Source organism: Amborella trichopoda, chromosome 4 (genome assembly GCF_054954075.1).
Source record: "Amborella trichopoda isolate Santa Cruz 75 chromosome 4, AtrichopodaSantaCruz75HAP2 v2.0, whole genome shotgun sequence".
Lineage (NCBI taxonomy): Eukaryota > Viridiplantae > Streptophyta > Magnoliopsida > Amborellales > Amborellaceae > Amborella > Amborella trichopoda.
In genome coordinates this window covers 17,491,534-17,517,298 of record NC_142339.1, presented here as the reverse complement: position 1 = coordinate 17,517,298, position 25,765 = coordinate 17,491,534, and the positions used below count along the sequence as shown (strand labels likewise).

Sequence of the window (25,765 nt, the reverse complement as noted above, 5' to 3'; positions counted from 1 at the left end):
TTTGCCCCTGACTGTTCATCTACCTCTCCACCCTTGCTTCCCTTTTCAGCCTTCCCTCAAACTTCCTCCTCCTCCACCACCCTCACCCTTGAAGATCACCCTCGGCGAGCGTCCATCGCTTGACTTCTAACCCTTTCCCTCCCCTTGTGCCTCCCTTAGCATCGCTCGACCCTTAACCTCGGGCTCTCTTGCCTCCACCAAAACCCTCATCACCCCTGACCACCACCCCTCTTTACTCTGCTCCTTCCAAAGATTCTCCTCCTCCCTCCCCTACCCAACTTGTTCCCAATGTCAACCCAATGGAGTGGTCTCAATTTCCCTTTGGCATAGTGGCAGCTCACTTAGCGGACCCTTCTCCTCTTGATCCTGCCTTCCTCTCTACCCTTCTCGCCCCCTACTTTCCTTTCACCCCTCTCTTGGTCCCCATATGCCGAGTCAGGACTTTTCATCTTCCCTACCCACCCCTCCTTGACCCTTCGTCATCCTAGACTCTTCTGCCCTTTGACTCGCCTGAACCTTGCCATTTCTGTACCTATGCCCAACATCGTTTTATCCAAGGTTTACTCCAACTCTCAGTTCTCCCTTCTATCCCTTGCAGGTTCCGGCCCCACTTAGCAACTTCCCCCTACCCCATTACATGTTCCACACCTAGAAAACCAAACCTCGGCCACCACCCTCTTCGTCTCTACCCTCTCCGGGTGGTTTTCTAAGTCCCCCCTCTTCCCTTCCCCGACACACCCTCCAAACTTCCACCTTTGATGCCCCAACCTCTGAACCTATTGCTCCTTTTAACCCCAATGACCTTCCCTCGTCTTCTTACCTTGAGCCTCTACCTTTGCTGCCACCAGACCTTTACTCGGCTAACCCCTTCGCTTTACCAACTTCTCCCACTCAAGAGGACACCAAGCCACGTACCATGCCCATCTCTCCCCCCTTGGATGGCACTAAACGGCAAGCTAGTCCAGAGGGGGTCGACGGTGATGGGAGTAACAGAGAGTTAAACAAAATGAATGAGATCTTTAGGATTATGGGGCTTCCCCATGGACCCGAAGGCCCGTCTCACCAATTCATCCTCTCGGATGCACAGAGCAGACTGAAGGTGAGTTTAAGAGGACAAAGGGAGATCCTTAACTTGTTCTCCTCGTCTACTACGATAGACCAGCTTTAGAAGGTCCCCCCTTGACGCTCCCCACTATTCTCAGGAGGTCCCCCAAACTGGCCTCCTCCTCTGCAACCCTAGTTTCACCATGAAAATTCTCTCATAGAATGTCTGCGGTTTGGGAGAATCCCTCAAACGGGATGCAGTCAGGGATATGACCTCTAAACATCACCCCTCTATTTTATCCCTCACTGACACTAAACAGCCGACCCCTTCCCTTCAATTAGTCCGCCAAGTTTGAGGTAGAAGACCCTGCCAGTGGGTATTCCTTCCTGTTGTCAGAACTTCAGGCGGAATATGGGTAGCCTATAGTCAAGAACCCATCGGAACACCTCCTTCTCTCTTCCCACGTAGGGGAGTTCTCCATTACAGTTATACCTTCTTGAATTTCCAATGGCTTTCCACGGAAATTCTCGGCTATCTATGGCCGCAACTCCGCATCCCTCAGACCACAACTTGGGCAGAACTTGACCTCGTAGCATCCCTTCCTCATTCTACTAGGTGTCTGGGAGGGGATTTCAATATCACAAGATGGTCTTACAAGAGAAATTCCAACTCCAACATCTCTCAAGGAATGTTGGACTTCTCGGATTTCATCTCTCACAACGATCTCTTAGACATTCACCTTCAGGGAAACCTTTCACCTAGTCTGACCACTCATCCCAAACATCTCTCTTTAAATTGGATACGTTCCTAAATTTCCAGGTTTGCACGCTCTGACTCTGCCGAAACCAACTTCGGAGCATTGCCCCATCCTTTCTGAATACTCAAGCTGTCCAAAGGGGACAAAAACCTTTTCGGTTCAAACTAACTTGGCTTGAAGAGTATTCCTTGTCTTCTCTCATTCCAACTTGGTGGAACTCCTTTTCCCCGTAGTTTCGAGTAGAGATTCAACTCCTCAAAGCCTCTCTTAAAACCTGGAGCAGTTCAATTTGTAGGAACTAATCTCAAATTAAGAGCTCCCGGTTAAATACCCTTCAAAACCTAGATAGAACTGAGGAGTCCCGGCCTCTGTCTGCTTCTGAATCCAACCTTAAGACTCAAACTAAGTTGGAATATTTTTTCACCCTTAAAAAGGAAGAATTGTATTGGTTCCAGAGGTCCAGAGTCAGTTGGCAAAAAGTAGGGGACCACAACATTGGATTCTTCCACAGGATTGCCAACTGCCGCAAAGAGACAATTCCATCTCTATTATTAAGGTCGGCAATCGTAACTTGGACCAAGCAGCTGAGATTCAATCTGCCATCCTAGCATTCTTCCAGGATCTATACTCCGTGCCTTCGAGCCCTAGACCTAGAATGGGAAATCTGTAATTTTTAACCCTTCCTGATCCTTGGCTTCAATGGTTGGAACGTCCTTTCTCCGAATCAGAGAGCTTGAAGGCAAACGATGATCTAGCCAAAGACAAATCCCTTGGCCCCGATGGCTTTCCCTTAGCCCCATTCAAGCTCTTTGGGGACACTTTCAAGGCAGACTTTCAGAGCTTCTTTGATGAATTCTTTCTCCATGGAATCCTTCACAAAGACATCAATGCCACCTTCATCGCTCATGTCCCCAAGATTGAAGAGGCAGAGGAACTGAAGGATTTCTGACCAATTAGCTTGGTCAATTCTTCCTACAAGATCTTCACTAAAGTTTTGGCAACCAAGCTAAAACAAGTCCTTCCCCTAGTCATTTCCCCATCCCAATCTATGTTCATTAAAGACAGGCAAATTCTAGACAGGGTCATGGTGGCACATGAGTATCTGCACTCCAGACATCTTTCCAAAAAACCATTCTTAATCTTTAGGATAGATTGGGAGGAAGACTTATGACCACATTGACTGGTCAATTCTGGACGAAACCATGTCAAGGATGGGGTTTGGAATTCGCTGAAGGAAGTGGATGAGGGACAGCTACTCCAACCCTCACTTCTCAGTCCTCATCAACGGATCCCCAAAGGGTTTCTTCCCATCCTCTAGGGGACTCCACCAGGGAGACCCTCTCTCCCCTTTCCTCTTTACATCTTAGTGGAAGTTTTTAGCCGTTCCAACAGTTGATTGTACCAGATAGACCTACTCTCTGATTTCAAAAGTAGTACACAAGGCCCAATCGTGTCTCACCTGCAACACACAGATGACACGTTAGTTTTCCTTGATGCTACACTGGAGGAAATAGATAATCTGAGCTTGTTCCTCAAATGCTTTGAGATCACGATGGGGTTCAAAGTAAATATGGAAAAATAAAAAATTTATGGAAAAATAAAAAATGATTGGGGTAGCTCTCTCCAATCTTGATATCAGAGCTCTCATCCCTAATTGGGAATGTAAAGTGGAGGACCTCCCTACCACATACCTTAGTTTACCTCTGGGTTTGAGGAAACCAAAGAATAGACAATGGTCACAAATAATAGACAAAGTAGACAAGTGTTTGACAAGTTGGAAAGGGAATTACCTCTCCTTCGCATGGCAGACCACGCTCATCAAAGCTACCCTAGAAAACTCTCATGTCTACCTCATGTCCTTATTTCACATGCCCGTCTCGATAGCCAATCGCCTAGATCAATTGATGAAGAATTTCCTCTAAATCAAGAGAAGCTGAGAAAAATAGAAAAGGTCTGCCTTCCAAAACTCCAAGGAGGACTAGGTATCAGGATTCTAAGAAAGCACAATTAAGCTTTGTTAGGGAAATGGTGGTGGAGACTGGCCACCGAGAACAACTCTCTATGGGCCCAAGTCCTCCGCAGCAAAGAATCCCGAAAGATTCTTGGGTCCCCGAGGGGAGATCTTTGAGAAGGGCCTCAGGAGCATGGAAGTCCTTCTTGACATCCCTCTATATGTTCAAGCAGTTCACACGTCTTCATCCTAGAGAAGGAACTAGAGTGCGCTTCTGGTCAGACCTTCGACTAGGCCACACTCCACTAAGGGACCTCTTCCCCTCTCTCTACTCTCTCGCCTCTAACGAAACTTCCATTGTTGCAGAGGAGATGGTTGCCTCTGGGGATCGCAGAGTCTGGAATCCCTCTTTCAGACGCCACCTTTCAGAGGAGGAAACAAGGCAATTCATATCCCTTTCAGCTTCTCTTCATTCCACCTTCCTTACTCTCTCAAGGAGGGATACCTTTGTGTGGAATCTCTCCCGCACTGGTTCATTTACGGTGGCCTCCTTCTATAAAATACTTATTCAACCACCTACCTTCCCTCTCAACCCAATCTCGATTCTCTCCAAGGTCTGGTCCACCATTGCACGACTTAAAGTGCAAGCATTCAACTGGATTGCTTGCTCCCAAAGAGCCTTCATAGTAGACCACCTCCAAAGGAAAGGGATTTCGATCCCCAACAAGTGTGCTTTGTGTCTTTGTGAGGAGGAAACGAACCCCCAACTGATCATTCACTGCAGCCTAACTTTCGACCTATGGAGTCAAATCTTCAAGCTGTTTGGCCTCTCATGGGTCACTCCACCATCCATTCCGGCTCTCATCTCTTCATCTCTCATTTCTCATTAGCCAAAGGCTGGTAAAATCCTCTGGAGGGCTTCTATCGCAGCTTCTATTTGGGTTCTTAGGCTGGAAAGAAACTCCAGGATCTTTCAAGGCCTCACGAGTGAAGTTCCAGCCATCTTCTACAAGGTTACTTCCTTAGTAATCTTTGGGCCACCAATCATAGGGGCTTTACCTGGGTTTCAGCTAATACTTTCCTTCGCTAATGGGAAAACATCCTCCATCTCAAACCCAATCGGGTCTTAAGACCCAATAACTGGCTGCCACCACCGAAAGGCACCATCAAGCGTAACTTTGATGATGCTCATTGGGTAACCCAAGCCTAGCAGAAGCTAGAGGAGTTTTTCGAGATCACAGTGGCAACATCCTGGCCACTTTCTCCGAGCAATTAGACCATGCAAATTCTCAATACGCTGAATCCATGGCACTATTGTTGGGACTAAAAAGATTCGACCACTCTTGGGGATCTCAGTTGCTTGTCAAGGGGGATGCCAAAAATATCATATCCTGGCTACAGGAAACGCTCCCCCTCCTTGGTACCTATCCTCTATTTTTGATGAGATTGCATATACTTGTAGGGATATAATCGTCTCCTGGATAAATATCTAAAGGACGTCAAATGAGTTTGCAAATCTTCTAGCTAAGGATGGTGCTCCGACCCAAGTAGATGCTCTCGTATAGCCACGACTTTTTGTGTTGCTACATTGTTCATACTTTCGTCACTGGTCCATCTCCTTTTTTGCTCTGGACCTATGCGGGTCCATTGTATTTTGCTTTTCCTGTGTACATCTTTTGTAATCAGGCAAGTCTTATAAGACCCAATTTTTTGTATAGGGTCACACTGTAGTAATCTATTTTTTTATCGAGAGACCCGGCCTGTGGGCACTCTCGAGTCTCTCTTGTTTTCCGATGCTTTTTGAGTAATACAATCGTTAACCTCATTCAAAAAATATATATAAAAATATTTAAGATATAAACATCTGAAATTAGAATATATATATTTTAGAAAATCCTAAAAAACAAAGAAAATATATTATTCAACAGAGAAAAATAAGATATGCTCTAAAATAAAAATAAATAAATTAAGACATCCTTTCTCTCTTAGCATTCATGTCATAACATTGCTTTCCAATCTAACCACGTATTCAGAAACCCTGCAGAGATCCAGTGATCCTAACCCTGTATTTGTTATTCAACACAAAAAAAAGATCATCATCATCATCATTGCCTTTTTCCCATTATTTGGGGTCGGCTACACGAATCCTGGTCCGCCAGTCTGCTCTATTAAATGTCATACCTTCAGTGAGGCCATAAGTCCCCATATCTTTTTGGACTACTTCCAAGCACGTCCTTTTGGTACCTCTTGCCCCTTTTAATCTTTCCACTTGAACTAACTCGTACCTCCTAACAGATGTTCTACTAGGTTGATGCCACACATGGCCAAACACTAGGTTAGGAACCCTACATCTCGTCTCTCATGTCATAATATTGTTGTCCAATCTAGCCATTTTTTAAGAAACCCTACAGACATGGAGTGAGCCTAACTCACTTATTAGTTACAGAAAGATGAAGACATTCACATCATAACTTGAAAAGACAAATGCATCTTCTCTCCCATTCAAGGTTTTCAATAAACTTGTATTAAAAATATACAACCAAGAGAAACAGAAAGAACTCTTTACCACTAACTTGTAGATGGAAGAAGACCCCCTTGCGGCAACCATGAAGAAATGAGATAAAGAGTATGTAGTTGCGGCACGATGGGGTTTGGAAAGAGGGATTAGTAGGACAAGGCTTAGGGGAAGATTCCTATTACGTTTACTTTTAATAGACAAGTTTGCAAAGATCTAGAGATTAATATTTATCCCATGTTTCTATCAATGATAAACTCCTAAAATCTCTAAACATGTGATCTTTAAAGAGACCTTCTAATTTAAATACAGTGTTTTTCTTTCTCTCTCTACCTCATGAGTCACGCCCTCCCATCCTCAAAGATGATGTCTTACTTTCTCTCTACCTCAAGCCCGTTGTCTCTCTCACCTTTTTACCTAAGGCACAGAGAGAGCTAACGATTTTTATTGGGAGAGATTTTTGGGGAGTACTAACAACTTATATCAACACTAATCTAATATGGAATCGCCTTTCTTTTTTGTCGATTTTTATGGATATGTCTTCCAAAGAGAGACATCCATATCTTTAACTAAATTTTAGAGCTTAAGACTTACTATTATCCTAACTCTTTCCTTTTATTTATAATTATCACTTCCATTGTATTGTAGAAAAATTTTAGAATGACCTTATTCAGGAAATGTGTTATATAGGGATTTCTAGCTCACACCCCCCTCCCCCTGCTCTCTAAAATCTCTCACGTGTGTGCTATAATTTGTACCTATTTTAAAAGGTCACTTACGCTAAATACTCACTAGGTATAGGTCCTTTTTTATTCTAGTGACCTGTGTCCACCCCTTAACTCTAACTTAATAATGTAGTTTAGATACATTTCTAAACTGATGTCACGCAATCAGAATAAAAGAATTTTTGCAATCCATCACTTTAATAATACAGTTAGAACAAAAACTCATTATGAATTTTTGGGTCTGGCAACTATAACTTTGATCACAGATTTAATTCTTACAAGATAAGCACAGAAAGATGTCAGATCATGAAAGTGACAAACTTCAGAGTGAATGGTGCTCAATATAGATGTACCAATCAAGAAAACCAATGCTCAATATAGAATGTATAAACACAATCAAACCCTAATGAGGACACATCTCACAGGCTCACTAATTGTTGGTTGACATAACTGAAACAACTAAACACAAAGTTTTTATTTGCTGTACAGTTATATGCTTGTCTGAACTTTGTGCCGTATGACACATAAAATCTCTTCAATCAATGATATATTAAATATCAGAAAAGAGAGATGATGATAACTATCCCCAAGCCGATCAGATCATTAATGTTGCCCTGTGAACAGAATGACAAAACATACTAACAAGACGCCCAACACCTATATCTGCACAATACAATAATAAGGAAGTGATATTGCAGCTGCATATTTTTTTTACAAGGTAGCATCAGATTTAATTCACAATTTGCTGTGATTCATGAAAAATGATCCCGTGTTTTATTCACAAGAATCGTACAAGGAGCGTATCCAACAAAGTGCCTCTCAGAACTAGAGAATAGAAAGTACAACAAAATCCAACACAACATACAACAACATGATGTGAACATGGTGGTGAGTTCTCTATCATACCATTTACAGCAGCATCAGAAAGCTGTTCCGAGTTCAAACTTGAAAGAGTGGCAAATACCAAAGGATGAGAAGCAAGTGTAGAAGCGGCAACTCTGGGAAGAAAACATGAATCTTCCAATAAGCATAATTTGTTATTACAACCAGAACCAGGAATACTACCCACATTTTGTCTCATAAACACAAGTATATGCACAGGTACATGCCTCACACTAAATATTTGAAGCTTAAGAATTTCGTCAACCCCATGGAGACATTCAAACAGTCAACAGTCATCACAAACCATCCAAATGATAATTTTATCCCCAAAATTTTTAAGTTGACTCATTTCATCCAAGCATAATTCCAAAAAATTAAAAAAAAAAAAAAAAAAAAATACGAAGTGGTTCTTGGAGAAGATAGGAAAGCACCCTCAAATTGCCCAAAGGGGTGTAGGGCAGATCTGGCATTGGACAGCCTACAATAAGTGGCAACCACTGCAGTGTCACCCATAGGTGATGAAATCCCTATCCATATCCCAAACAATCTAGTCTTCTTTAAATTAGTCATGTCTACCTTCTAAAGTTGATTGTCAATTACACAAGCTTTTTCAGATTTTCTAGAAGTTATCTTCATAAATTGCAGCAATGAATGTCAAATGTGCCATGCCGTGAAGCACATACAACCCCAAAGGCATGAACTGATAAAAAATCTAAATGCAGATTGAAGATTATATTTGACTGGACCATAGTTATCGAAGTGCCCAACTAGGGTGGCGCTCCTGCTCAAAACCCAGCTCCGACGCTCCGTAGCCGGGATCTCGACCGGAACCCGTTCCCTACTTTTTGGGAGCTTGCTTTTATTTATAGGATTCTCGATCCCATGCACAACGGAGCTCGCTCCCGATACTGCACAAAATGCCTTCCTTAAATTTTAGGATCTCGTTCCAGAATAAAATAGATCCCCGCTCCAAAAATTTTAGGAGCACGATCCGTACTTTTCCAGAACTCCATTCCTACGTTCCCAGAACTTCCTAAAAGAAACTTCTTAAATAAAATTAATTTTTTTAAAAAATAATTATTTTTTATGCCAAATTTTCATAAAAGTGGAGTTCAACGATGGGAGCACAGACTAATCATGCACGGAACGTGATCCTTCCTTGAATGGAGCTCAATCCTTTTCATCTAGGAACACAATCATTCTTAGATGAAGGCACGATCCTGTTGTCAATGGGAGCACAATCCTAATGAATATGGAACACGATCCCATTTGACATGGAATGCAATCCTGTTAATTAGGGATCTCGATCCCAATCTATTGGGAACGCGCTCCCTGTTCATATGGGATCTCGATCTGCTACTTTTACCCTCACCAGAACTCGCTCTCTCGAGCTCCAGAGCATAGGGTAGAAGTCGATCCGACGCTCTCGCTCCCGATAACTATGAACTGGGCCATAGTTGTTGGGAATGGTTCTGATATCGGGGGCAAGATTGATGGATCGAAGCTACCCCAAAGATCCCCATGTTAGGGATTGATGGCTATACAGCCTCAAACATAAGGAACATGGTCTGTGTGTGTTGGGGATTGAGCTCTTCAAATAGATGGGATTGATTATTATAATATTGGGAAGCGAGATCCTTTGATTTGGAAACAAAGTTCCCGAGCTCAAAGTTTTGAATTTCCTGACTTGGGAGAGCTCAATTAGAAAAATGATCCAATATAGTATGGAGCGAGGGATAAATTTTATAGGAGTGAGCTCTAACGAGATCCATGTGTAAGTTTATATAGGGCTTTCGGGCTTTGAGGTAGTTAGCAACGTTGTTAATTAATAATATGAAATCCTAAACTTCTATCAAATAAATATAAAACTTTAAATTACTCCAAAGTTCATTATAGTAATATAGTAGATAAATCAATTCATTAGATGAACTATGACCTTTATAGTTTTAATTTTTTAAGTACAAAACTTAAGCTGCGTTGCAGCCATGTTTTTATTTGGATAGCTTTGTGAACTATATATAGATGAAATAATTTGTTTTTTCATCATCATCGTCAAAGCCTTTTCCCAATTAATTGGGGTTAGCTACATGAATCTTAGTCCGCAACTCTGCTCTATTAAGTGTAATTCCCTCAATGAGGCCATAAGTCCCCGTATTTTTCTCAATACCTCCAACCATGTCCTTTTGGACCTACCTCCTACCCTTTTTTAGCCTTCCAATTGAACTAGCTCGCACCTCCTAACAAGTGATGTACAGGGTCTATGCTACACAGGGCCAGCCCCACCTAAGTTTACTTTCTCTTATCTTATAGTCAATTGGTGCCCCACCTAAATTCTTCCAAATCTATTCATTTCGCATTTTATCCCTTCTTGTCTTGCTACTCATCCATCTCACCATCCTTATCTCAGTTACATTCATTCTATGGATATTTTGTATCTTGGCCATCCCACATTCCGCCCCATAAAGTAAAGCTAGTCTCACAGTTATCCTATAGAGCTTGCCCTTTAGCTTCCATGGTGTGCGACGATCACATAAAATTCCGGTTGCACATCTCCACTTCGCCCACCCAGTTTTAATTCTATGTGTAACATCTTCCTTAATCTCTCCATTTTTTGGGATTATCGGCCCAATATATCAAAAGTGCGCTCTTTTGGTATTTCCTGGGGAAAATTGTTTCATGTGGACTGGACTGCATTTCTACAATATGCGGTTCAGAGGTATAAAGCATCCATCTTAAAGATGGATGCAAATAGGTGGTCCATCTACAAACAAGTTTAACTAATGGTCCAAATGTTTTCTTAATATAATTATTATTTCTAGTTTTCAAAAAAAAAAAATTTCATATTCATGACCTCCATGTTAAAGATTATATATTCTCTAAAAATAGGATCAAATTATATTTAAAAAAATATTATTACCAAGCCCGCATTTCTACAATATGCGGGCTGGCCACAGAAATCGTGTCCAGTTCCTGGCCATCAATCTTAACTACTTCCTCATCTCTACTCCTTTTATTATTAAACTTGCATTCCAAAAACTATGTCTTAATCTGACTAATTTTAAACCCCTTAGATTCTAGATCATCCCTCCAAAGTTATAACTTTGTGTTGATGCCATTTCGACTCAAATTGTCATCTGCAAACAATATGCACTATGGTACCCCATCTTGTATGTACCTAGTTAAGTCATCCATAACTAAAACAAAAAGGTATGAGCATATTTGTTATTGCTTATTAAATGAAAAATGAAGATGAAAAATTTGTTTTAGAGGATTGCAAGGAATTATTTATACCTGTAAAAGTAAAACTCTGTGTAAAAAGTAAACTATAAATTATCATAAAATATTACTTGAGGGATCTCTCTCTCTCTCTTTATATATATATATATATATATATATATATATATTAGAATTATGATCCCATATTGGTGGGATCTGGATGTGATTTACAATGATCCACGTGCTCCAATGTAATGGAATCTAGATCCGGTTACTCTTAGGAACAAGAACCACCACACCCAGGAATTAGAATCTATAGTATCCAGGAACACAAACACATAACGGAAACACGTTCCCATGAAACTGGGAGCACGATCCTATGGGCCAAAAACCCAAGATCTCTAAGAAATCATTTTCGGGAGAGACAGAATTGAGATCGTATAAGCGATCACCTACCAAAGTAGGCAATCACATTCCAAGTAGGGTACTTAAAGGAGGCTGCATAAGTTCCATGATTGGAGAGAACAAACACAAGTCATCAAAAAAGAAGCAGAAGAAAAATTTCTACCCTCAAAGATCGCAATGTGTCTACCCTTAAGAAATAATCCAACCAATAATAATGTTTCATCTTTTAAAAAACTCAATCAAGGTTTTAAAAAACATCGATCGCCCGATCTGGATTAGGAATCTAGGGGCCGGTTCCCCCAATATATTGGGAAATGGTCGGTTCCCCATACGAATCAGACAGTTGTCAATAGAACTGGCCATTTAAATTAGTGAATTGGCCAGTTCAGTTAGTGAACCCGCCGGTTCTATAAGTACAAGACCAATTCACTCTGTCACAGCTTTTATTTACTATATTTTTAATTTTTTCAGTTTTAAATTGTTTTATGCTTCACTTTGGCCCCACCACCGTCAGATCACAGGCTGCCATACGCAAATGCATGCCATCTTACATGGTGTTGCTTTGTTTTAAAGAGCTCTAATCCCCCTTCTCTTTTGACAAATCCTAATGTGGGACTACTTGTCAAAAAAAAAAATCGTGATGTGGGACTAAATTCATAAGTTCTACCACAATTAGTCTAGTGAGAGAAATTAAAAAAGTGTTGGGTACATTAATATTGGATAATGACAAAATGAATAATGCAATAGTAAAAACTACCTTGAGAGAGAGAGAGAGAGAGAGAGAGATGGTCGAGGGGGGTGGAGGGGGAGAGAGACAAGGTCAAAGCCCCAAATTTTGTGTATGTCTAAACTCAATGATTAATATTATTGATAACAATGTGAGAGGAACCTTGGCACCCAAGATTTTAGAGGCTCATAGATGTACGATTTACCGTAAAAGAGAACTTGTTAGTTTCTGAAAAGGATATATATATATATATATAAGGTATTTATTTTTTATATAAGGAAGTCACAGTCATTTTTGTCTGTTGGAAATGAGGTTGGGTTACTTAGGATGAGTTGTTGATTAAGAGCAAAGTTCAAAATAAAATTCATCGAATGTTCTTGCCATGTTTTTAATCTCTTGCATTTTATATTCAATGTTTAGGAGTCATTGTTATCTCTTTGAACCAAAAAGTAAATAGCCTTATAAGATACAGTCTCAAGAAAGAAATTATTCTATTTTCATGAATTTCTTTTGTTCTTACGATACCCACTTCCAATTCCTTTTTGTATAGAAACGAAGTCAACAGTACATGAAAATTTATACAAGGTTTTAAAAAACGTCGATCCAAATATAAACCACTCGATTAATTTAGGTCGGTTTGGTTAATTTCTTTAGATGGGTCTTTAGAAAGAGAGAGAGATAGAGAAACTACTCTAGAGAGATAAAATATTCATAAAAATTGCAAATAAAAATACTTAATTAATTTAATAAATTAATTTTCAAGAAGAGGGAAAAAATAAGACATGAGTAGGCAAAGATAATTTTCCTATTTACATATTTTTTATAAGATAATGAAAAACCATAATGCAGATACAACATTTTTTTAGAAACCTTAAAAACTAGATTTTTAAGAAATTATAGTGATTTCTTGAATTTTTTTAAAGTTGGATCCGGCCGATTTTCCTATCAAGACCACCGATCTGCTGATCAGACTCAATTTTCAGGATGGACAATCCAGAGTCACCGATCTGTTTTTTAAAACCCTAACTTCAATAGGTTAATGCGAATCGAATAATAACAAATTGAAAGACCAATGAAGAAAGGAAAACAATATAGAAACATTTGCTAGGAGATAGAAGGAAAACAACACAAAAAGCCTTTTACCATGGGAGATCCAACAGTGTAGAGGAAGAAGACAAGATAACAATGCACTTGGCAAAGCAAAAGAAAATAGTAAAACATTAGACCATGAACAAGTGCATTCTTTTCATCTGTTCTAATCATTAAAAAAAACATAAGGTCCGAAGGGAGAGAGAGAGAGAGAAAGAGAAAGAGAGAGAGAGAGAGAGAGAGAGAGAGAGAGATGAATGACTTCAAGAAAAGGAAAAAAAAACAAGAATCAGTTAACAACATGCAGAAAAGTATAAGACATGATTTTTGTAATAAGAACCATAATTTATTTAGTGACAGCAACATTTGCAATTGAGGAACTCTTGAATAACATGCCACCTAATAAATGCAAACACAAGCCCAAAAATTTGCAAACATACATGTCAGAAACATGTACACATATACATATAACGTGCACATCTAACACGCTGTATACAGGTAAATTTTTCTTTTTCAAGAAAGTAACATGTACAAAAATACATGACAGCCGTTCATGAATAGAGTCCTCAGTAATCAATCTAGCCATGTCTACAAGGTGCACTTTGCATTATTATTAAAATACGGGGCAGGAAATTTAGAAGTACAAAAGATCATACCCATAGCCTAGCTGAAGCCATGAAGAGAAGGCATCCAGAACCTGTCATGCAATATAAGTTGATTGTTTATCACCATAAATATGTATGATACTAGAGCATGCAGACAACACGTTCCTACCCTAAAAAACCTGGCATTTTATAGAGGATATTTTTCCTAAATAACCATCCAATCATTGAGAGAAGTACTTGTCAAGATAGAGGATGCAAGCAACAAAACAAGGTATACTAAAAACTAGAAAAAACAAAATTCAGCCTACAAAATAGAAGCCGGACACATGATTATTTATTTTTGTCTTTTCACAATGTTTTCAATATATAACACAGCCAAAAGTGTGATACAGAGTGCAAGATAATGCAAAGGAACAACTTTAAGTCTTACATGTCATTGGCATCCTGCAAGTAATAAGAAGTTCACCCAAAAGGAATCAAATACCTGTTCCCTCAGTTCATTGCTTCTCAAGCAATATGTTAGGATATTCAAAGCAGTTTCCATTGACGACACCAGCTCTTTCTGAAATTGGCGACACCTTTCTGGGCAAGCTTCTGTCTTGTAGCTACATGCCTCCTGATGCATCAAATACAAACTTCTGAATGAAATACTGGGATGCTATGAATGGTATAGATGAATGTTTCTACAAAACATAATCAACTGCAGTAGTTTAAAAAGCACAAATGGAAGGGCAAGAAATGTCGAAAATTGTTAAAAGACAGAAATAAAAGTTTTGAGCAAATAGAAAGCTTCAAGCATAAAGTAACCAATATCCACCAAATGGTGATTTTGCGAATGCCTTTTACATGTAACTTTCAATATCTTGTAGGACCGTGGAATAACAAGAAAAGCACAAATAGATGTCAAATGGGTATGCCAAAAAACTTGAAAAACAAAGCAAGAACTGAGCATTTCAAGCAAACACAAATCTCCCCCGTTGGAATCCCCTTGTAGGAGATCCCTCTTAAACACCATTCGGTAGTGCAGAGGTATCATTACCGCAACTCCTTGCATCTAACTTGGTGCAAGCAAAACTTAAAACATACTGGAACTAGAATGATGCAAGTGAACTATTGGTGGGGCCATAGGAGCCTTGCATTAATAAGGAATTTCCCTAGGTTGAATGAAACCATGAAGATAATCCGATCCTCTTAGTTATGTATGGATGAGAAAGAACACCAACAAAACGCTCTCGGAAAGACAACAATCAACCCCATTATGGTGTGTCTTGTCATAGAATATTGGGTTACTGGAAATCTTGATTCCACTGATGTTGTAGCCAAAAATGGGTATAGGTGAGGAGAAGTCACCTCCCGGTTGCCAACAACATATGTAGAAGTCATAGGCAAAGGACATTGTTTTTGTTGTACATGATGGTTTTCTCTTAAAAGGAAGTCGGCTTTGATTTTTTGAGGGATCATTTTGTTAGAATTCACGGGAGCATCGAATGGAGAGAGAAAAAGAGAGAACACAACATTAACGTGGTTCAGGCCGAGGCCTTACATCCACGGATCCAAAGCCCAACTAGCTACATCTTCACTATTTTGGATGAATGTTTACATCAATAAGTTTCTCTATATGTAGAGGACAATCACACAATTAGATGAGATAATTATGGTGTGATAACCTGATGACCAAGTAACTTGATCTCTATCTTCTAGATACCTAACCTTATCAAGAGATATATACATATACATCCATAATGATGTATATCAATATGAACCCGATATAACCATATCCTAAAACTCCCCCTCAAACTCAAGATGCTTTGACACAAAGCAGCAGGAGTTGGAACAATACTAAGTTGTCAAAAAAATAAGTAGTGATCAAATCCATGATCACTAGAGTCTTCTTCTCTAAAGATCTTCTCTCTCAGAGGCTTCTTTTCTTTCTAGAGGCTTTCTCTCTCTAAAAGAAAGGGATCATCACACAGGATGAAGCAACAGAAAACTCCATCATCCAATAAGATTGAGTAACGAAAAACTCAATCATTAAAACATAAGCATCTAGAACAAACAGGATCTAGTAAACTCGATCATCACACAGGATGGAGTAAGGGAAAACTCCATCATCAAACGAGATCAAGTAACAGAAAACTTGATCACCAACCAAGATCGAGAAATTCGATCATCTTCATCTCCTCATCTGGAGACGGAACTCTTGATCATCAACCAGGAATGTGAAATTCGATCATCTTCATCTCCTCATCAGGAGACGAAACTCTTAATCATCAACCATAACTTCCCTTTGCATAGTAGTTGGATTGATCCAGAATCTGGATTTTCTTGTCCACATAGCGGTTACATTAGAGATGTTGCCTTCATCTCTACTCATCTCATCTCCATATCTCCTATACTAAATAGTTTGCTCCATCTTAACAACAAAACCCTTGCCCTGTTTGAGATGTCTCCCTACATAATTAATCTCCTAAACCCAAGTACTCCATTACTTCTCTCTCTCTCCCCCAACATGGGCTCCCATCAACCTTCCTGGAAATCTACCCACACAAACGCCATCAATGACCCCATGCATGAAAGCTCCATTACTGGTCGAAATTGTAACCTCCACCTTTGTAAAACATATACAATTTCAGGCACGAAAACAATGTTCCATTCATTCATAAAATTCTCCATATAAGAAAATTCAGGTTGTGAGCCCTGGTTTGGAGGACCTTCGAAATAATTGCCTACAAAGTGGTTTGAGCCCTTGGTAAACTAGGGTTTTGAAGCCCACAAAGGAAGGTAGCATAGTAAGTCCGGGATGAGGGCAAGGTAACAGAGCATGGGGCTGGATACCAAACGCCGAAGAGGATAGGGAATAATATGCCTGAGAACAAACGGAAAGACCATCTTGTGCAACAAGATTGTGGACGCACTATGCAGCAACAAACGGAAAGACCATCTTGAACTTAACTCAGTTGCAAATGGGGCGGATAATGTGAATACCAATGATGAACTTGATCTTAGAATAGCCAGTGTTCTCAAAAGCACAGGTTATAAATACCAAGGCGGACTTTGGACTGATTCAACAACGAAAGACTTTGAGGGTCAAAACACAATGTTGCTGTCGTGACTACTGCAAGTCTTCCTTGGATGACTGGAATTGAACAAAAGAGACATGCACAAGCGTTGAGGAAGGGGGAGTGTTGGGAACTTGAACTCCGCTTCCCTTCTGATGGTGCCACTTCAGCCATGGCCTCTCTTTCTCTGTTTGTACGGATCGGAGGTCCTCTCGATATTCAAGATCAAGATCTCGCTGCTCTAATACCATATTAGAATTCGTGGGAGCATAGAATGGAGAGAGAAGAAAAGAGAACACAACATTTACATGGTCCAGGCCGAAGCCTTACATCCACAAATCCAAAGCCCAACTGGCTACATCTTCACTATTTTGAATGAATGTTTACATCAATAAGTTCCTCTATATATAGAGGACAATCACACAATTAGATAAGATATCTTTTAGATACCTAACCTTATCAAGAGGTATATACATATACATCCATAATGATGTATATCAATATGAACCGGATATATCCGTATCCTAACACAATTCGCATCCAAATCATGGGTGAGATGCATGGTGACATCCTTAGCTGTAACTTTGGGAGGGATAAGACCACAGCCCTAGTGGAAGAAAAGTATTTTTGCCCCAAACTAAAGGGAGATATCAGCCAGTTCATGGAGTCCTGCCAAGTGTGCCAGTTGGCTAAGGATCAGACTTAAACCACCAGCCTTTACACTCCCTTACCCATCTCCGACTGACCACGGACAGATCTGAGTATGGACTGTGTGATGGGGCTTCCCCCCACCTCAAGAGGGTGTGACTCTATCGTCATGGTGTGAGATAAGTTCTCTAATGGCTCGCTTCATTCCATGCGGAAACATTTTTTAGACATGACTCAATATTTTCTTTAAGGAAGAAAATTGGTTCAGCAGGGGGGAGGGGGGGGGGGGGAGTAAAATTGGTTCAGCAGGGGGGAGGAGTAAAATTGGTTCAGCAGGGGGGGCGAATGCCATTGTCGGAGTGCATTATCCGCCCTCTTGCCAACGGCTTGCGGCATCGCCTAGCGGCGCAGGAGGATGCAGGCGCCTAGGCACCTCAACACCTAGGCCCGTGCGCTTCGCCTAGGCTGCCTAGCCGCATAGGCAGCATACTAGGGGGCAAAGCATTTCAAACAGAGGTAGTTCCCAATTTTGAAGTATCTCTTTAATATTATTCTCTCACTCACTTCCAGAATTCCAATTATGACTTCCACATGTATTGTCAATCCAATTGAAATGATATTTGGAATGGAAACATAACGAACCACAAAATGAGAATCTATAAATATTTGATAAGCGAATAGAATATAATACTATGTACAAATTCGCTTCAGAAATAACATTGACAAAATCATCTTCTAAATCATCTTCTAATTAAATGAAGACTAGAAATAGCCTCGGTCAAGTTCTTAGTGGCCATAATATTGCAGCAATACTCAACAAAGTATGGTAGGTACACAACATACGATGAGTCATACAGGACCTTCAAAGATGCAAAAAATCGAGACCTATATTCAAATTCTCTACATAGAACATGCCTGTGGCAAGACAGAGAGGAGGGTCCTGAAAACTGGGTATATACTCTGGATGAGAATCTATTTCATCTCTGAGCCAGTTCAAAATGCCAGCACCACCCAAATCTTCTGAAGAGACTTGCACTGCCAAAGAAGCCACCACTACACTAATCGGCAAAACAAAGAGGTGAACCAGGAGTGACTTTCATGCTATGAGCATTGCTTAAACAAAATACATAAATTGCAGATAGCCATTCCACAGAAAATTACCTGTGTTCCAACTTTCGTTGGTCCATTGTGGAGCTTTTTGAGCAATGACTGCATTTAGCACAACTCCTAGGTCATGCAAAAGATGAAGAAGATATGGGGAATATGGTAAACGAGATAGAGCACATTGAAAAAGATTCAAATGCCTACAACTATCCATCAAGCATGAGTCATTCATCCGGCCCAAGAGACCACACCTTCAGAACCTAATACTACTGTGTACAAAAACGGGCATCTAATCGAGTTGATACATGCTAGCTACATGCATGAATTCACATGGTTAAACTACTTGCTCAAAAGATGCATGGTTTTGTACCATTCGCTTTCCTCTTTTTTGTCTTTTTAATGCTATTTGGTCCATTTCACTAAACAAATTCAATCAACTAAAGTTTTTCTACTATGCTTTGTCATTAAAAACTAGTGTAGGAATTCCTTACACATAGTAAATCACATAAGGGGCGAAAAGCTTCAGAAGGAAGTTCCTCGAAATCTCTCTGCACCTAAAAATTAAATGAAAAATTACTTGGGTTTTTTCAGTTAACTGAAATATCAATTGAAAATCGATGCCCAAACTAAAAGAAGAACTTCAAAAGATTGCAAAACATAAAAAGCAAAATTACTAAACTCAATGAACACACTTAAAGCCTACAAAAAGAATATATTACGCTTAGTTTTCAGTGTCTGAGCACAGAAAATAATACTTTCTAGGTTGCTGCTGGCATCATGAAGTAAACTATCAGACACCTGAAAGAATTGCAATTTGTTAAGAAAGATGAGTTATATCACATGGAAAAGTGTATATTACAATCAATACAAGCACCACACAAGCAAATAAGAGAAGCCTCTGTTTCACCATTCAGCAGCTGCAATACAACACCCATTAGGTTTTTCCAAGAAAGACCTACAGTTCTGCAGATAATGTACACTTGTTTTCATTACAAATGCAACCACAAGTTAAAATATGGAAAAAGACAAAAAAGGCAACCACAACGTTAGCAAAGCAACGAACTCACAACAGTACCCCACCCACACAACACAATGCATCCGTAAAATATATGCACCATGAAGTCAAAGAAAAGTTTCACTATCTAGACTGTTTTATCCAAAAAAAAAAACAGAGAGCGATAACTTATTTAACAAGTATACACTTTCTACTAATTTCAGCCAGTCCATCTAAGAAGTTGTTAGAAAATTTTGGAAAGGAAGTTTCTGATTTCCCTCCTATGTCAAAAAACAACCTTTTTTTGGGATAAGTCAGCACCAAGGTTTGAACCTAGGATGTATGATACAGAGTGCTTTCTGAAGCCATAATTTTTCATCCGAATGTCCCATCCAAAGCACAAAAGTGAGATGTCTTCGAGATCTAATCTCATGAAATGTTCGATCCAATTACTCACATGGACACCATATCTGCAAATCACCTACTATTATATAATAGACAGGGTCTCCATGAACAATAACTCAGACTCTTCTCTCTTCGAAAGAGTTCATCGCAACTACTTTGTCCAAAGAGACCATATAGTTTTGGCACAAGAGGTCATAACTACGTTGTCTATGAAATTTGAAATTGGGTATTGTTAAGAGTATCATTTACTAGACTCAAAATTCAAAAAAATGTTTCTTGAACATTATGGAATGTAGCAAGTGAAATGAGCTTGAGTTGCCAACCGGTGGAACACAGCAAGTGAAATGAATAATTAAAAGTGATTGTTACAGTGGCCACAACAGCACTAGTTTTTAAGGTTCTAGTACCAACTTAACCTTTAAATAAATGATTTCTCTGAGCTTCAAATATAAGCTTGAACACCCAGGCTCTCTCCCCTTCGCTATCCTCGCACGCTGAAAACAACTCATCTTTCTCTCTCCCCTTATCCGTCCTCACACTCTGCCGATGCCTCATCTCTCTCAAATCAAGGACCATGCCCCACCATACCCAACTACACAGGAATCCTATTCTTTTAATAGGCTTGTCCTGGAACTCTTCAGTGACACATTTTCCCCTATCCCACGCCGAACCCTGCTTGTTTGTGAAATGGAAAAACCTGTTTTTCTCATATGATAGAGATGTTCTAACATAAATACTCAAATCCATCGCTGTCCCATGTCGAACCCCACTAGTTTGTAGAACGAGAAAGATCTGTTTTTCTCATATGATAGAGATGTTCAAACATGAATGCTCCTAGGACAGCAGTCTATCACAGTAAAGTTGAATGTACCTTCCTGTTCATTGGATTGGAGTCCATGGACATGGGTTTAAATCACATTACCAGGCAAGATAGTAGAGGACAAGGGATATCTCAATGGCTACAACACCGACATCCAAGCTTGAAATCCCAGTTCACCCAAAAAATACAAGAAATGGATCCACCAAACTTAGAACCAACTTATGAAGACAGAGAAAAAGACTCACATTCATCCTCTAAATGCCTCATTTCTTGACCCAAGGCCACCACTACATTGCATATCTCTCTAGCTTCAGGATGTGACATATCATCAGTAGTGAAGCCATGCATCTTCTCCCCTGCATCAACCCAACTACACGCAACCTCTTTCCTCACTCTGCCATCTCTCATCCTCCTCCTAACCTTAGCTACCTCCTCCCAATTTCCTTCAGCCGCATACATGTTTGATAACAACACATAAGTTGCAGAATCCTTAGGCTCCATGGCCATCAATGCCTCGGCTGCCCTTTTTCCCATCTCAACCTCTCCATGATTTCGACATGCTCCCAATAAACTTTGCCAACCTCTAATGCTCGGTTGCCTCTTAACCACTTCCTCAGCTTCTCTAAGCCTACCTGCCCTTCCTAACATGTCAACCACGCACGAGTGGTGCATCGTGTGAGGCTCAATTCCATGCTCTAGAGCCATGCTTTCAAAGCATTGAAGCCCTTGATCCACCATACCCACTCGCCCACAAGCCGAGAGCACAGCTAAGAAGGTTACCGGGTCAGGGCTTACCGTCGCAATTCTCATCTCCTCAAGCAATGACAGGGCTTTGTGGCATTCACCATGTTGTGCATAGCCTGATATCATCACTGTCCATGTAACCAAGCTCCTCCCATCCATCTCACTGAAGACTCTTTCTGAATCCTCAATCGAGCCACACTTGGCGTACATGTCGATCAAAGCACTTCCTACAAAAACACATGAGCTAAACCCTAGCTTGGCCACTTGGCAATGGAGTCTGCGACCTAGACCTAAAGATAACAACCCTGTGCAAGAGCTTATGACGCTTCCAAATGTGAATTCATTTGGCCTCAATTCAACTACATTATCACAGCTTGCTAAGAGAAAATAAACTTCTATTGCTTCCTTGTATAGTTCATTTTGTGCATAACCAGCCATAATGGCATTATAAGGAACGATCTCTTGAGCATCTATCATGCCATCGAAGACTTTTTGGGATGAATCCATGTTCTGGAATTTGGCATACATGGTTATGAGGCTGTTGGCCACATTGATATCTTGGTCGAGCCCAGTTCGCACAGTGAGTCCATGGGCCTGTGGACCCAATTCCTCCATACCTTGGTCTGAGATTGAGTGGATGAGGGCCACAAATGTGACCTGGTTTGGGCTAACACCTTGTAGTCTCATCTCATTGAATAGGCCCAAGGCCCGGTGTTTGTACAGAGAGATCATGGATGTCCATGAGACTATGTTTCGGTGGACCATGAAATCAAAAACCCTCTCTACGTAGCCTAGAGTCGCTTCACTCTTGGAGTATAGTGATATCAACTTATTGCATACAGATACGTGCTTCTCTTTGTTGGTTCGAAGAATTTGGCAATGGCATTGCCTCCCGAGTTCGATCTTCTGTTTGCCCACACAAGCTGAGAGAACACTTGCAAATGTTATGTGGTCAGGCTTTGGACCATGGCCATGAACCATGTATGCAAAAAGCTCAATGGCTTCATTCCCATAATTATCTTCCCCCTGTGTGTGGTAACCAGAGATCATGGAGTTCCAAGAGACCAGGTCCTTGAAGACAATCCCATTAAACACTTCCTTGGCTTCTGTTATTGAGTTACACCTAGCATACATGGAAACCAAAGCATTTTGGACAAAGATTTCTTGGCCATGGCCATGAATTACTGAGAGAGCATGGATCTGGCGCCCAAGACTTAGCTCTGATAGGCTCGCACAAGCACTAAGAGAGCTCGTAAAACTCACACTATCAAAACTGGGCATTTCAGAGGCTTGCATTTGGAGTAAAACCTGTATGGCCTCTCGCTCCATCTGGTTCTGAGCAAAGCCGGCAATGGCTGTGTTATAAGTGATCAAATCTTTCTGGGGCATGGCCCTGAACATCTTAATGGCTTCTTGGGGTTGTGCCATCTTAAAATAGAGGTTCAATAAGGAGTTGCAGACTGTTACATGCGATTGGAAACCAATAACAATGGCGTGGGATTGGATTAGTCGGCCAATGTTGAGCCCAAAAGGCCCAATTGAGCAGCATGCCTTGAGAGCAAGGGCTAGTGTGACATGATGGACAGGTTGCGATAAACTCTTTCGAAGAGAGAAGAGTCTGAGCGATTGTTTATGGAGACGTTGTCTATTATACAATGATAGTAGGTGATTTGCAGATACGGTGTCCATATGAGTAATTGGATCGAACATTTCACGAGATTGGGTTGCTTGGTTGTGTAAAGAAGTTGGGGTGCTGGATTTTTTTGGGTTTTCATGAAAGGGGAGAGAACAGAGCGACAGAGCGTTTTCATGGAGGGAAGAGAGAGAATGGGTGCAAACAGGATGGTGGTTTTGCAATGGGAGAAGGTGAGTGTTTCTGAGAAGGGATTTTGTGGGGTTAGTGAAGTAGAACATGAAGCTGGCATGGGGAGAAAGCCAGCAGGGGAAGGGTATGTTTGCTTTGCGTTGGTGGGTTAATTTCAAATCTCTGAGAAATGATGTCCTCGCTCTCTCTTTTGGTGGGTTGATTATTTTAAGGAAAAGGTTTATATAAGGTTGCAACGGTAGAATTGAAGATGCACCTCATAAATGTATTGGAAAAATGCACCTCATAAATGTATTGGAAAAGGTTGTTCATAAATGTATTGGAAAAAGTGGCTTGAATGTTAAAAACCTTTTAATTGATTATCTTGACGTCCATATGTATAAATATGAAAAAAAATATTAAGATTTTGAGTCTTAAAAATTATGCATTTGTCAACACATTATGTGGCCTGCCCATTTTCAAGATTTTCATATGTTTATAGATCTAATTGATTTTAAATATTTTTAAAGTTTAATATTTTATAATTAGATATAAAAATAGATTTTCAGAGAATTCTAAAATATTTTACACCAAATAACATGTTGTGATAAAATTTGGAGGTACGCTTTAATTGGATTGTTTAAGGTTGCAATCTTATAGAAACCACTCTTTTATTTGAATCCTCTTAGTCTACAACCTCCAACAAGGAAAAGGAAAAATTGCAAAAACCTACAAGATGGATTTTTTTTGCATTTTACCCTACACAACTTTTCATAACAACTCCCCACAAAAAATCATTTTTCCTAGCAAATACCCCAATACTAAAAGTTAATTTTTTTAAAATGAAAATACTCTTCCCTCATGTAACCAATCATTTTTGGATCCCAATAGAAGGAAACGTCGGACTTTACTTATAAAATGCCTGCTCACTTCAAAAGCTGGACCGCTATTCAAAACGTCAGACTGTCCCTTCAAAATGTCGGACCGTCATATCAAAACACCGGACTGTCCCTTCAAAATACAAGATCGTAACTTCAAAACGCCGGACCGCCTATTCCAGCAAAAAATAATCACCGGACCGCCACCATGAAACATCGGACAGCCACCATGAAATGTTGGACAGGCCATTCCAGCAAAAATAATCATTGGACCGGCCATTCTAGCAAAAAATAATCGCAAAAATAATCGTCGAACAACCACTATGAAATGCCGGACCGACCATTCGAGTAAAAATAATCTTTGGACCGCCTATTTAAAATGCCGAGCCGCCCTCTCCAACGAAAATAATTTGTTAGGTGAGGGAAGGGTATTTGTTTCCAAAAAAAATAATAATAAACTTTTGTATAGGGTATTTGCTGAGAAAAGTTGAGTAGGTAGAGTGCGTAAAAAAATCAATTTTGAGGAAGTTTTTGCAATTTTCCAAACGAAAATCTCTCTCTCCACCATTCATCTCCCCATCCCTAGCTCCGTTGGTCTACAAAAAAAGAGAGAGAAAGCAAAGTAAGGAGACAGATCCTCTCTACAAATGAGCCCCTATCCTCATCCAAACCAGCAAAAGAAACCAAGTGTGGCCTGCTGCATCATTCCTCACCAACTTTAGAGTAATCGCCCCACACACACCAACTTTAGAGTGATCCCCCCCTCCCTCCCCTCCCCTCCTTCAAAGACTACCCATGATACTCAACTATTCCACAAAATCATCATCTCAAAGCAAGAGACTCATCATCTCAAAGCATCACTTGCCCACACAGCTTAGCTTCCCAACAAGTAAACGGCAGTGAGCACCTCCCTTACGACATTCTCCAAAACTATTGAATCTGCGAAATCATCCCTGCAAATTCATGAAAATTAACTTTAATAAAAATTAAATTTTTATGCTGACCTATCAACAAAAATATACCTGTCTTGAAAGGATGACCTAAAAGTTTTCATGAAAATTAAACTTTAATGAAAATTAAACTTTAATGAAAATTAAAGTTTTATGCTAGCCTAATGTTAAGAGTATGGGAGACAGAATGAGTACACAAGAATTTATGTGGTTCAGCCAATTGAACCTACATCTACGAAAGGAGAATTAATCTGTATTATTATGACTCTACTATAGCTCCCTTGTACAGATATATAGAATTGTACATGATAACATTCTATATTGAGTCCACAATAGGAAACAATAATCTGCGTGATTAAGGGAAATCAACATGATTTAGGAAAGCTAGCTAATATGCAGATATCACTAGGATACACCAGGCTGTCTCAACACTCCCCCTCAA

At 40.1% G+C, this 25,765-nt stretch overlaps 1 non-coding gene and 1 pseudogene across 2 annotated transcripts in view; both read right to left on the bottom strand.

The window, feature by feature from the left end:
- Positions 1–20,874, bottom strand: part of LOC148782330 (transportin MOS14-like) — a 28,505-nt pseudogene extending 7,631 nt beyond the window's left edge. The window contains exons 1-6 of the transcript XR_016053296.1: positions 20,544–20,874; positions 18,786–18,833; positions 18,540–18,677; positions 14,402–14,533; positions 13,969–14,009; positions 7,900–7,991 (exon numbers count right to left, since the gene is read on the bottom strand). The product of XR_016053296.1 is annotated as a transportin MOS14-like (transcript). The remainder of the gene's footprint in view (positions 1–7,899; positions 7,992–13,968; positions 14,010–14,401; positions 14,534–18,539; positions 18,678–18,785; positions 18,834–20,543) is intronic.
- On the bottom strand, positions 20,456–23,605 carry LOC18423327 (pentatricopeptide repeat-containing protein At4g32430, mitochondrial). Its single transcript, XR_016053295.1, has one exon. It is a non-coding gene; the product is annotated as a pentatricopeptide repeat-containing protein At4g32430, mitochondrial (transcript).
- Between the last annotated feature and the right edge of the window lie 2,160 nt (positions 23,606–25,765).